We start from the raw sequence: 13,447 nt of genomic DNA on the forward strand, positions 1-13,447 counted from the left end.
GATTGGTTTAGCTTCCCTGCAAACTTACCTCAGGCTTAGACTCATCCTAACTTATCGAGTTCGTGGTGCATGTTCTGCACCACCATGATAGACGTAGCCATCAAGTTGAGGGTTCCTACCACTATCTTCTTTACCACTTTTCTAAAGTTCATGCTTTATATTACACACTCTCTTGCTAACTCAATATAAGGAAGCCGTCTTCTCATGCATTTATTTACCCTTATTTTTTGAATAAAAAAAGAGGCAGAATGAAAGAAATGAGCTAGGGGGAAAGAGAGATAGAGAGAAGTGAGAGAGGTGTGTAGATGGAGAGAGAGAGGAGGAGGAGGGAGGAAGAAGAGGTAATGTGGAATATGGGGAGCAGAGAGATCATGCAGACGTAAGGGAGAGAGAGGAGAAGAGGGGAGAGGAGAGAGATTGGGAAAGGATAAAAAAAATATAAAAAAGCAATGCATGTGGGCTTACAAGTAATATTTTATAATAAAAATTAAAAAAATTAAAAAAAGGGCCCACTAATGAAAAAATATATGAAAGAAATGGTGAGGTGATGATACAAAAAATTTTTGAGGTTGAAGAATATAAATGATCTAGAATTAAATTTAGGATCATTATGACCCTTCGTGCACACTTCAAAAATATTGTTTACCTTTAACCTTTTATAGTTCTACATTGTTTGATATAGATTAGTAATCATTCATTGTCTTTCAAATATTAGGTGCTTCTATTAAAAATTAAAAAAGATGATGATGACGACAATGACACTTTTGTCCCACAACATTCAAGGCTTTTATTTTTTTTTTTTGAAACTTCTCAACTTCTGTGGCCTTCTACACAAATTTAGAATTTAATCACTTGGCATTCAAAATAAATGCAACTTTGTTCCCTCCATGTCTCCTCCTTGGCTCCTTGCTCCTTGATAATTAGGTGTTTCATATTCTTTGATTTTTCAAGGGGGAAAAATCAAATAAATAAAAGATTTAGCTTATTAGCTTATTTTCTTTCAATACAGAATAGAAAGATGCATTTAAACCTTTTCTCCAAAATTAATTAAACAGTCATTGGAATTAATAAATAAATTTCAAGAAACAGTTAAAGCTTAGTAATTGAGAGACTTAAAGTCTCTACTCTTATCAAGGAATTGATAATAAAATGCTTTGTCATTTTCTTCATTATGCTACAATTAATTATCACTTTGTTATAGTTTATGCAAGTCATTGTCAAAAGTTTGTTCTAGAACTTAAATGAAACGTACTTTTTAGATATCAAATTGGCCCAATTTTGCATATTATCTTTTAATTATTTGTCACGACATATGAAAACAAAAAAGAGCTGTTGAAGACTAAAACCTTGTAAGTGAAATTCAACTTGAAGCATTTTGTGCAATAAAGAGTTTATAATACAATACATTAAGAGGAAACTTTAAATGCCATGGCCTAAACAAAAATGAAAGATAACTGTTGCCTAAAACAAATAATGAAGCATTTTTGGACAAAAAACACAATGTTGTTCTTAATGTATGCTTGCACTTTGAGAAGCATTTTTCTTGTAGGAGGACCAATATTCTGCCACCAGCTTTGAGAATGAAGAGTTTGTCTTCATAAGCTTTGAAGGCTTATCATACTCCACTAGTTCCCCTATAGTCACCAAGGATTTGGCCAATATTAGCAACCAAAGAGAAGATCTACTTTTCATGATTATTTGAAACCAATCTAAGTTTTTGGATACAAGTAGAGTACATTATATTTAGTATAGGAGGAAATAACTAGCTTACCATAAGAGAGAACCATAACCATGTCACTGTCAATTATAGTTGGAACTCTGTGAGCAATAGTTATAACTGTGCATTCTGTAAATTCTTGCCTTATAACTTTTTGAAGAATGGCATCTATGGTAGAGTCAATAGAAGCAGTAGCTTCATCTAACACAAGAATTTTATTCCTTTTGAGAAGAACTCTTCCAAGACAAAAGAGTTGATGTTGTCCTACACTCCAATTTTCACCTTCATCACTCACTGTTAAATTATTCAAATTTGGATCTTGTTTTAGTTGAATTAGAAACTTGGTGATATTAAATAACACTTCAAAAACAAAATTTCCTTTACAATGCCTGATCTAGTACAAGCTTCAAGAAATTTTAGAGTTAGGAGCAAAAGGGAAGAATGTCATACAAAATATAGAGTGATAAGAGAGGCTTAAATGATAAACTTTCTCTTTCCTGTTTGCAGCAACTTTCACTTCCCAAATCCCTAAAGGAACATAGGAATATAAACAAGAGAAGATTTTGGAAGATATTAGAAACAAAGAAAAAGTTTCAATTAAACCTTCCCTTTCCTTCCCTTCCTTGCTACTATCTTCAGTCTAAACAAAGCCTTAAGTTATTGGATTTAACTTACCAGAAGAGTCCAGCAATTTAGGTAGATTACTAACTATTGTCTTGAGCTGACATTTCTCTAGAGCCTATCAAAACAAAACAAAACCAATCAAATTCAAACTTGTTTATTTGAGATGGTCAAGTGAAAAATAAGGTAAAAAATATAAAGTAATTTATTATCCAATAATGAAACTAAATTATTCACCTTCCATATTTCATCATCAGTGTACTTGCCTAAAGGATCCAAGTTGGTTCTAATACTACCCTTAAAAAGAGTTGGTTCTTGTGGAATGATGCTTAGCTTTATTCTCAAGTCTTTGAGCCCAATAGAGCATATGTTAATGCCATCTATAAGAATATTTCCACTTGCAGGCTCAACTAAACGGAACAAAGCACTTATAAGTGTTGTTTTTCCACTTCCAGTCCTTCCTACAACTCCCACTCTATTCCCTTCTTCAAAAGTACAGGTAATCCCCTTTAAAACTAATGGAGCATCTGCAATATATCTGATCTGAATTCATGTAAATTAAAATAGTAAGAACAAAGTGAGTAAGATAGATAATTATGCATATAAATATGTAGAAGTTTTGTTACCTTTAGGTCATGAAGATCTATCCTACCCTTAGAAGGCCAAGAAGATGGAGGCCTATTGTTCTCAACAATGGAGGCAGGTTCTACTGGGATGTGAATGAATTGCTTGATTCTTTCAACAGAAATTACATAGTTTGATAAATAGCAAAACCATCTAGTGAAAAAGATTTGGGCTGATGTAAGGGACAAAGCGTATGAAAGAGATAGTCCCACAAGGCCTGCAAATACCATAAGATGTGTTAAGAATTATTAGCATGTGAACAATATTGGATGTCTTATAAACTAATCTGATATTTAAATGTACCAGGAGCCAAGTCTCCCTTTGGAAGTAAAACAAGTAAAACTGCAGTAGTGAAGAGTGTCAAATTTTGAAGTGCTTCAATTCTCAAAGCCAACCATTCCATGGCAGTATTAGAATGAAAGAAGAGTGATGCATCTGTGTCCACAAGTTTTTGGTAGTTTTGGAAAAATTTGTCTCCCATATTGAAAGCTCTTATTGTTACTACTCCAAGTGATGTCTCAGATGTAAAATTCATGATTGGAGCTTTTGTGGTTCCATTAATTCTTATTAGTTCCCTTGCAGAAGATTGATAATAACCCTTGAGGCCATAAAAAGAAAAACACAACATTAGAGGTTAGAATTTACTATAGAATGAAAAGTATAGAGTTTACTACAAAATGAAAAGTATAAAGAAATAGACAAACCTGAACATAATATGAAGCCGCCACAGCAGGAACACCAACAAGGAGGACTTGCCATGTGACAAAAGACATTACCCCAATGATTCCTAGAAGTTCTATTATTGTGGATACTGAAAAACTAATGGTGAAAGGGATATCAAAATCTAGGATGCTAAAATCTGATGAAGCCTGCACCCAAAAATGACCAAGTTTTAACTTATTTTAAAAATGTCTAAGTACATTTACAATCACAACAAAACAAAGAGATATGATCATGATTAGCTATTTATTTTGGTTAGATTTGAAGGAATCTTACTCGAGTTAGTATTCGCCCTATTGGGGTTGAGTCGAAGAACAACATAGGAGCATTGAAGATAGCATTATTAAAACCAGAAAAGAAGGCATTAGAAGCTTTTAATCCAAAATATGCAACACAGAAAGCTCTTAGATATACAGTCAGAACACCAATGAAAGAAATAATTGTGTAAACTCCAACTAAAATAATACTAGTTACTTTTGGATTTCAATGGCTAGAGCTAACCAAAATGTTGCTGCAGCTTGCAAAGCAACAAAAGCCAACTGTGCTAAGAAGCTCAAATATAGTAACATTGACCCCCTTGAGATAGATATATAGTACCAATATGGATGCCACCCAATATTACCAATCTCCTTTTCTTCTTCTTGTGTAAGTTGACCCTTGGTACAAATTTTATCCTTACTCTTATCTTTCCCAAGATGAAATCCATATGCCTCCTCTGATTGGTCTAAACCTACTATTTCAAGGTCCACTTGATTTTCATTATTTTGATCCACCCCTATTAATGAATCTTTATGAGCATTCACAAGTTGTTCGAAGGCTGTCCCAAATGTCAAGAGATCCTCGTAGCCACCTGATTGAGTTACTATCCCTCTCTCTATTACCTGACATTTCATAAACTATTTGTTTACACAAGTTCTGCCCAAAGTCTTAAATAAAAGTACAAATTTGCAATGAGATAGCTTACCAATATTTTATCAACTTCTGAGAGAAATTCGACTTGATGGGTGACTAGAATGACGGTTTTATCTTTTAAAGCAGTTAAGACACAATCCTGCAATCACATAACTTGGATTAGATAAATAAAACATATTAAGGTCAAGGCTTTTCAATCCTAACATACAAGTATCTAAAAGTGTTTCTTTTTACGTGGAATAAAATAGCAGCAGTATGGGCATCGACTGCACTAAAAGGATCATCAAGAAGATAGATATCTGCATCATTATAAATTGCACGAGCGAGTTGAATCCTTTGCTTTTGTCCTCCACTCATGTTGACCCCTCTTTGACCTATTTTTGTAAGATCTTCATGTATGAAGCTATTAATATCCTTGTCTAACGCACAAGCATTAATGGCATTCTCATATTTGAGTTTATCCATTGGCTTTCCATAAAGTATGTTATCGCGAATAGTCCCACTTTGGATCCAGGAAGACTGAGAAACATAAGCAAGAGTTCCGCTCACATTGACCTGTTTTTAATTAAATGAAAAGAAGAAAGCATAAGATCAATGAAATCTACTTGACAATAAATAAGGTAAGCTTGCTTGGCTAATAACTCACAGTTCCTGAAATTTTTTGTATCTCTCCAAGTATTGCATATAAGAGAGATGATTTCCCAGCTCCAACTGGCCCACAAATTGCAATCTTTTCCCCCCATTTGATTTTTATGTTTATATCTCTTAAAGTTGGAGACAATGATTCTTGATCCCAAGTAAAATGGCCTACTTGAATCTCAATGACATTGGTTGAATTTGTAAGTGCATTTCTCACAATATTATCATTTTCTATTTCATCTTCAAGTAAAAAGGTGTTGAGACGATCAAAGGAGACCTTGACTTGGATCATAATGGAGAGAGCCTCTGGGATCACTCTTACAGGTTCTCCCATGATTCTCATAGATGCAAGAATTGTGAAGATAGTCTCAGCATTTAATAGGGCACTTTTAAAAATGGCAACTCCAATCAAAATAGCTGATGAAATGATGGTAGGAGACATCCAATAGATAAAGGTCCCATGAGCTTTCATGATCTGTGCATCAAGCAAATGCTTGACCTCTTTAATGCGAAGGCATTCAATAAAACTCTTGAATTTATCCTCCCAGGATTGTAACTTTATGATTTTCATGTTATTAAGAACTTCTGCAGTTGATCTTAAGCGTTCATCCTGAGCAACCATAAAATTTGTTTGACACTTTTGCAAAATTTTTGCAAATGGTACATTAAGAAGGCCAAAAATTAGAATAGGGACTAAACCAGGAAGTACACCAATACCCACAACACCAAAAAGCACCCCGATTCCTAGGAAAAGTTGCAATGCACTTGACCATGTCTGATGAAACCACCACGGAAATTCACCCATTCTATAAGCATCAATGGCTATGTAGTTTACAATCTCCCCAGTTGAGTGCCTTCTCTTAGCTGAACTTGAAAGCTTAAGCTGCTTCTCATAAACAGCAACCATTAGAGCTGATCTCATCTTCATTCCTGATCTCCTTGCATTAAAAAACCAATGCCTCTGTGACAAAGACTCAACTAGCTTGGTAATAATAAGATACCCTACCAAGAAAAGGCCTTCTTTCATGTCTTTCCTAGGGTGATTTGTGTAGTTCACAAAAGCATAGAGTATTAAAGGAGAAACTACTAGAGAAACTGTCCTGAGGAATGCATAAATTGCTATTAGAATGTTATCCTTTAAGTAAATTCTGGCAACGGACCAAAGAACCAAGTTTTTGGCATTGTTATTGGTCCCCTGCCTCAAAAGCTCCCATGCATGAGCAAATTTTTGGTAAGCTAAATGAGATTCATCTTCAGAAGCAAGAGAAGGGATGTCTTCAAGATCTAGAGGCTTTGAGTGACCCAAACTGAGTAAAGGATTAAGCCATGAGAAAGTCAGTTTGCCAAGAAATGCTGCACTGCCTACTTTTGTTCTATTTTTGTCTTCCTTTTGACCCAAAAGAGGCTCAGACAAATTGGTTTCTTCTTCTGAGGTACGTTGGGAGATAAAGTAACCAAGGTTTTGGAAAGCACTGACAACAAATAGAAGGTGTAGAATCCATTGTGCCACATAAAAATTGTCTAGTTTTTGCTCCTTCATCAGAATTTCTATATTTAGAGCTGAAACCAATGTAAACAAAGAAACCCACCAAATAGAGTTCAAAATTTTCATCCATTTGAATTTCTGAACATGCAAAGACACTTTTAAAGAAATCCAAACGAGTCCTCTGATGATGTCAACTAACCAGTTCAGTCTATTGAAGTGTCCAGCTTCGTCTATGAAATCCCACAAACCACTAAAAAAGTGAGGTATGCTAATAAGACCACAAGATGCTGGCCCCACTGTTGAAATCCATCTGTTTCCGCTATTATCACTTGCAGGAATTTTTCTGATCCAGATGATGAGCAAAGACAAATAGAAAACTGACATGAACAGCAGATTTACAAGGTCTATTATAATCCTTTGGTTGCAAATTGAAGTAAGACTGAAATCTGAGAAGCAAATATCTGAGATTGAGATGCCCCCTGCATTTGCAGTGGAAGTGAAACAATCAGAGCTCATTGAAGCGAGAGTTACAGAGAACAGACACAAAGCCCAAAAATTAAAACATTTGAAGGTGTGAGTTGAGCAGGAATTCCAGGGTCGTCAAGCCATTATTAACAGCCCATTAAAAGATTCTTGGAGGAAAGTATATCTTTGAACAGTATAGAGACTTTTATTTATGTGATACTAATAAGCATGCGTCAAATAAGTAACCAAGATAAACCAGCATCAAGATGGAAAGAACTGGAGAGAAAAATAAACCAGGAAAAGACAAAGGAAGGAATTTCCACACAAACATAGTCAAAACATATATATATATATATATATAGAGAGAGAGAGAGTGTTTGTTGATTAGAATCCAAGTTGAGGCTAATTAGGATGAATATTCACGTTTCCTGATATATGGAGATGCAGAGAAAAAGGGAAGCATGGTGAGTATACCTAGTGAAGGTGAGCCCATTTTCAGAGCTTGGTGATGATCTGATTCTGCCTTTACACAGCTAAAGAGACAGCTACTTGGTTTTGTGGAAGATGATTTTGTGGAATAATAATTTTTTTTTTTTGGGCCATACTCCATTTAGCTTCGAATAATAACATCACTTCTGACGTCGATCTTCCTATATTAAAAGGATAATATTTTAATTAGTGACCGGAAAAGAATAATATGTTAATTACTTGTCTCTTTTTTCATGAAAATTTATTTCCACTGCGTTGTTGCCTTTTCAGGTAACAGAAGGATTATACATGCCCATATCCCATCTTGTCTTGAGTCATCTATTAACAATAATATGTACACACACTTGTTTTTAACAATGATATTTTAACTTTGCCCAGTGTGACAAAGTCACCATAATGACGAAGTGTGTTAGTAACAACCAAGTGTGTTGGGAAAAAAATAATAATGACAAAGTTTCAATTTATTTTTCATTTAACGGATGTAATACTTTCTCGATGCCAATTTATAAGAGCACACTTTTATATAAGATTGCATATATTAAAAAAATCATTAAATATACTTTAGAATCTAATTTTCTTAAAAAAAATATAAACGTCCAAAAATGCTATTTATTTCATAATCTATTTGAAAAAATATTAAAGAGTAGAAGATAATAAAAAAGATAATATTAAAAAATTATTAATAAAATCTTATTTTTATGAAATTATCATTTCAAAATTTTCTTATAAATTGATGCGGAGGGAATACAATGCAATGAAAAGTTAGAATTTAAAATGACATTAATAAAAAGTATAGTCTATTTTTAGGTTAAACATAACTAAAATAATTAAAAATAATAATATAAACAATCACATCTCTCAATTATTGATCTTGCATGCATTGGAAAGTGAATGTGATTGATAAACTATAATCTTTAGGAAAGCGGGACTCAGCCTGCCTTGTACTCTATCCTACCTATAATTTATTAGTTTTTTTTTTTTTGGGAACAAATACAATTTATTAGTTCTTGACTAATCAAATGACGCTGAACTCGTCAGCCTATCTCTTCAATTCTGGCCAAAAAAAAAAAAACTTCCTGTGTCATTAGATTTATGTTTTGGGTGAAAAAATTATTTATATTATATATCTTTTTCAGAATTTAAAATAATATTTAATAATACTTTTCTCATTATACAATTAACAAACAGAGGAAATAAAAAATAATTGTTCAGTCATTTGTACTAGTTTTCAACAGCATTGATTCTGAGTTAAGCTAAGAATATATTATTTTCTTAAAATATTTAGAACCCGACGCGAGTGGGGCAACCGTATTGATGAGCACCGTGCTCATTAGCCACCCCCATGGGGTGATCTGGATTTTCATCTTCTCTCGAGTGACTTCTAACGTTGATTTAAAATTATTTTTTAAATATTTTTACATTATATCTATCTAAATTAAAAGAAAAATATATATTTTAGCCCTTACACTTTGCCCATATTTTACTATAAATTCATGCACTTTTTTTAATATTTTGAGTCATTACACTTTTATTTTCAGTATTTTATATTCATTCAAAATCTCTATGGTTTGTTCATTTTGTTCTTTTAAGAACTTAGAACACTAAAAAATAAAAGTATAGAGGCCAGAATTAAAAAAAAATACAAAGACCTATAATAAAATAGGAGCAAAATACAACGACTAAAAGGTATGCAAACTAAAATTATAAAAAATTATGATATTAAATTTGGCCTGTCCAAAGTATATTTAGATAGCCAATTAATTAAAATTATAAAATTTTTAATATTAAATTGAAACTTTTAAATTATATCTTTATTATTCAGAATATATTTAAATAATTAATTTATAAAAATTATTAAAAAATAATATTAAATTAAATTATTTAGATTAAATATGCGGCGGCCAGATTGGTGATAAATGGATTTATTAAATATTTTTATTTTTTACATATTTTTATTTTATTTGAATAATAACTATAAAATAAAAGTAAAAGGATTAAATTTAGAACTATTCAGATAGGAGTGGTGACTATCATAATATTTATCCTTTAATAAGCAAAAAAAAAAGTCCATATTTAATATTATAATTTTTTATAACTTTTATATATTTTATTTCAATAAAAATAATATAAAAAATTTAAAAAAATAATTTTAAATTAACGATAGAGATCATTTAAAAAGAAATGAAGATCCAAACACGCAATCGGCACCGAATGCGCTTCCCGCAAGGGGGTCATGAAAGATGATATTTTATTATTTTAAGAAACAGCAATAATTGCTCATTGATCTTTCATGCTCATTAATCTTACACGAACCAAAGCTTGGCGTCATCTGTGATGTGATATTTACTATGCATGCTGAGTCAAATCCACCAAGGATATTTTAAAATTTGGTGAAAGCTATATCTTTAATTTTATGATTTCATATAATTTTAGTTTTGAAGAAGTGAGTCTTAGAAAATTGTGAAAGAGGATTATTTAGAGTGCATTAATACCATATTTTTTTACACTAAATAACTAATATATTGAACTATCAATTTATTTTAAAAAATAACTAATATATAAGATCAAGGACAATACGGGTCAAAATTATTCAAATCTTATGAGGATATTATAAAATTATACTCTCTTTATTTTAAATTATAAGATATTTTTTTAAAAAATTCCATCCTAAAATATAAAATATTTTAGATAAATTAAAATTTCATTAAATACACTAACTTTAATATTATTATTTCTTTCTTTATAATTAATTTTTATCCCTTTTTTTAATATATTAAATAATAAGTAATTTTAAAAGTTGATATTTTATTTTAAAAAATAAATTTATTAAACATGTTTAATAAAATTTGTTAATAATAAAAGTTTATTGTCTTGTAATTTAAAACGAAAAGGATAATAAAATATTAATAAATCCTTTGAAATCTCCCCAAACACCAAGGCATTGATTAACTAGTATCTACCGCCAGATCACAATTACTACTGCATTTATATCTTTCAATTTTTAATTAAATTAATTACCAGATCATTCTGGCCCAAAAAAATGGGTCATCAACAGTTTTTGGGTGAAAAGATCATCGACATTTATTTGGTTATTGAATCTGCATTCGGCAAAATGGCTTCAGGGCTTCCTATTTTCTGATTCCCATGGTCTACGTGTAAACCTAGAATATTTGTCAGGTCTTAAAGGTTACTCCTTTCATTTTTACTTGTAGAAAAAAAAAAATATATCACACAATTTAAAAAAATTAATTAACTATATTAATTATATTTGTAAATAAAAAAATTAGACGACAGTATATAACATCTCAAAAATCTAAGCATGATTAATTAAGCTTAATGAAAATAATTAGTGGATTGATGAGGTGTGTGATTAGAGGGATCTAATTGATGTATTTAATTGTGATTTCAACTCAAGATGCGGGTATGAAGCGAAGTTGAGCCACCCAGGTAAGGAAAGAAGAGAAAATGTGGAGAAGAGTCCTCTGTGTCATATGTCGCGGCGTGTGGATGATCCATCGCGACGCATAGAAGCAAAAAATCATAGAAATGACCTTTCTGTGCCATGCACCGAGGTAAGGGCTGTAATTTTGAATAAACTAGTTCATGTCTACATGCAAAAACAGAAAAAGAGAAAAGAAGAAAACAAAACACAAAATTTCTCTGTAGGGCACGCACATTAGAACTATTAGTGATACCTTAGGGCTTCCCAACACTCAAAGTAACTATAACTGCTTCCTTTTTCTCTCTACTTTCAATTTTTAGAAGGGTTAAGTTAGGGTTTAAGTAATAATGGTGATTTTCGGTCCATATAAGTTATGAATATGAACCAATTAGTTAAAATCGATATAATAAGAGTTGTATAGGGTATTTAAACCCTATATTAATGGTATTGTAAGTGATTAGTTGGAAAAGGCCATTAATATACAATTTTGCAATTAATGAGGTGGTTGGAAGTGTTTGAGGAACATTAATAGTGGTTTAATGAATTATTAATGAAAGTGTAGGTCAATGAAACCTAATAAAACCTATTGGTTATGATTAGGGTGTGATTATATGATTTTGATAAAAAAAAATGTGGAGTTTAGTATTGAAAAAATTTCAAGAATGAAATAATAATAATAATATCCTTGTAATGTGATCGTAGACCATTGATTTTGACACCATTCAAGCTTGGGAAAGTTAATATTGTGACAGGTAAACCTTTGACCTCTCAAAATTTTAAGGTAACCAAGGAAAGTTTTAGTCTATGTAGTTGTATATTAATTAATTATTTATAAAATTGTTATTTATGAATGTGATTGGTAGTTTAAACTTTTGATGCAAACTTGGCATATTTGATGATTTGATATTATTGAAAATGATATGTATGTTCATATACGTACGAATAATGATGACAATCGAAAATATGTGATTATGTACTAATTGGTATGTGGAATATAATGAAAAAAGAGAAGAGTTTATATATATGATGTGATGAGATAAATGTATCAAATGACATTTGTAACACACCAAAAATTTTTTTTTAAATAATTTAACTCAACCATAGTTGGGTTACAGCCACCCAACACATTTTTATATCATAATTTCGATATAAATATGTTATAATTGGCTTCAACTTACACACATAACATTTTTCAAATAAATTTTTACCTCCCACATGCCATTAGGCTAAATCACATTGTCCATCCTTATACTCCCACAAGTAAACTAAATCACATTTGTCCATCCTTATACTCCCAACAAGTAAAAATAAGCAATTTAGTCAATTTTCACAACACAAGCCAGTTATTGGGCCTTATAATCATGCCATTTTAACCAATCCAAAGTAAACCAAATATTAAAATGACAGTCATCCAAATTGTACAAAAAATAGAAATAGTTTGAAATGCATGATTACATTTATATATTCATATAATTGACAATAAACAAAAAGCCTCTAATATTGGCAATATAACACATTATAAATCATAAATTAAATACCCAAAGAGACAGTGGATCTATACCACTAAGCCCTGGGACTCCTCCACGTGTCACTCGTGGCTCTTCTCCTGAAAATTGTTAACCACATAATGAGACTCAAAAGTCCCAGTAACCAAAGCCAATTTATGATAGTGTATACAAACAGTTAAATGTGTACTTATTAAGTAAAAAATTAAAAATAATATAATTCCAACAAATATAAGAAATATTAATAATACACAACAAACAACCATCCTTATATCCCTCCATTAACCTCGAGCCGTAGCCCTCACTCAGTGCTAAATTACCCGGCCAAAGGTAGATTAGCCCGAGCCCTTACAAGCCACCTATTGAGCTCCAATAGGGCGTACCACGTGGCACATAAATACAACAATATAGCAAGTCTCCCAACACCTCCCACAATAAATAAACAAATTCGTAATAATATGCACAATTATACAATATTACAAAATTCATAATTTTCTCAACAATCACCCAATTAACATGAAGTAACACTAATCACAAATTAAAAGCATGGTTACCTTGTGGCTTTTTCAATAAATATTCCTTAAAATTTCTCTCTCACCACAATCTTCATCAGTAATACAATCTACAAATAACATATTATTTATAAATATTAGTTTCATTTTTGAAACTAATAAAAAATAATTCTAATAATAGAATTAAAATATAACATAATTCCTAATTCAATCTTAATACAAATCTATAGTTAATACTATAAGTAAAATTTTTAACTCCTCTTTTAATTATCAATAATATTATAATCTAAAAATCAAACTTCTAAACTAATTCTA

General features: G+C 31.3%; 1 pseudogene; it reads right to left on the minus strand.

Annotated features, from left to right (window-relative positions):
• Positions 1 to 1,347: 1,347 nt before the first annotated feature.
• On the minus strand, positions 1,348 to 7,774 carry LOC129287795 (ABC transporter C family member 8-like; annotated as a pseudogene).
• Positions 7,775 to 13,447: the final 5,673 nt, after the last annotated feature.

The sequence above is a fragment of the Prosopis cineraria genome, unplaced genomic scaffold (assembly GCF_029017545.1).
Source record: "Prosopis cineraria cultivar Desert tree isolate PC_DT_omini unplaced genomic scaffold, ASM2901754v1 PC12, whole genome shotgun sequence".
NCBI classification, from domain to species: domain Eukaryota; kingdom Viridiplantae; phylum Streptophyta; class Magnoliopsida; order Fabales; family Fabaceae; genus Prosopis; species Prosopis cineraria.